Source organism: Chiloscyllium plagiosum, chromosome 45 (assembly GCF_004010195.1).
Source record: "Chiloscyllium plagiosum isolate BGI_BamShark_2017 chromosome 45, ASM401019v2, whole genome shotgun sequence".
Lineage (NCBI taxonomy): Eukaryota > Metazoa > Chordata > Chondrichthyes > Orectolobiformes > Hemiscylliidae > Chiloscyllium > Chiloscyllium plagiosum.
In genome coordinates this window covers 9,929,037-9,930,430 of record NC_057754.1, presented here as the reverse complement: position 1 = coordinate 9,930,430, position 1,394 = coordinate 9,929,037, and the positions used below count along the sequence as shown (strand labels likewise).

General features: G+C 51.9%; 1 non-coding gene across 1 annotated transcript; it reads right to left on the bottom strand.

The window, feature by feature from the left end:
* Positions 1–465: 465 nt before the first annotated feature.
* On the bottom strand, positions 466–584 carry LOC122544044. Its single transcript, XR_006310234.1, has one exon. It is a non-coding gene; the product is annotated as a 5S ribosomal RNA (ribosomal RNA).
* Between the last annotated feature and the right edge of the window lie 810 nt (positions 585–1,394).

The window sequence follows — 1,394 nt, the reverse complement described above, 5'->3', positions numbered from 1 at the left end:
CTTCTTCATCCAGAGAGTGGTGGCTGTGTGGAATGCTCTGCCCCAGAGGGCAGTGGAGGCCCAGTCTCTGGATTCATTTAAGAAAGAGTTGGATAGAGCTCTCAAGGATAGTGGAATCAAGGGTTATGGAGATAAGGCAGGAACAGGATACTGATTAAGGATGATCAGCCATGATCATATTGAATGGTGGTGCAGGCTGGAAGGGCAGAATGGCCAACTCCTGCACCTATTGTCTATTGTCCGCCTTTCCTGACTGCCACCCGCAGACAGCGTGCAGCCCCAATCCCTTTCTTTCCGCCTTTCTTGCTGATTTTGGCAGCGCTCCGCTCTCCTCCCCTCCGTGTCTCGTGCCTGCAGGAGACTGATGCCAGGCACAGCAGCAGCAGCAAAAATAACCTGCCGCTCCATTGCCTGGCACAAGACAAGTGCAGAGGGGTGACTTGAGCAGCCACTGCTGGCGGAAAAAGCCTACTGCACCTGGTATTCCCAGGCGGTTTCCCATCCAAGTACTAACCAGGCCTGAGTCTGCTTAGCTTCCGAGATCAGACGAGATCTGGCGTTTTCAGACTAGTATGGCCGTAGGCGCTGGCCCCTGCCTTTTCTCCCTACTTCAAGGCGTGCTGGCCAGCCACATTTTCTTTCTTGCTCTTTCTCTTTATCCCCTTTGGCTTTTTTTTCTCTTTTCTCTTTGCTCTTCCTCCTCCGTGCGTGCTTCCCTCCCTCCGTCCCTCCAGCTGCCTTTCAGCCAGCCCTTGGCCGCCAGGCTCCTGTAGTCTCCCACATCCCCACACAGGCGAACTGCAAGCCCTCCCCCTGCTTCATAGGGCTGCAGCCTGCATTCTCTCATCCTTCCACACTCCTCCACCCCTCCATTTCGGAATGCCGGGCACTGACCAGTGGGGTACCGCACGGATCAGTACTGGGACCGCAGCTTTTTACAATCTATCTTCAGGATATACAAGATGGTATTAGCAATAACATTCGCAAATTTCATCAGCTGGGTGGCAGGGTGAAATGTGATGAGGATCTTAGGAGATTACAGGGTGACCTGGACAAGTTAGGTGAGTGCTCAGATGCATGGCAGATGCACTTTCACGTGGATAAATGGATCCTTATCCACTTTGGTGGCAAGAACAGGAAGGCAGATTACCACCTAAGTGGAATCAATTTAGGTAAAGGGGCAGTATAGAGAGATCTGGGGGTTCTTGTACACCACTCAATGAAGGTAAGCATGCAGGTACAGCAGGTAGTGAAGAAGGCTAATAGCATGCTGGCCTTCATAACAAGAGGGATTGAGTATAGAAGCAAAGAGGTTCTTCTGCAGTTGTACAGGGCCCTGGTGAGACCACACCTGGAGTACTGTGTGCAGTTCTGGTCTCCAAATTTGAGGAAAG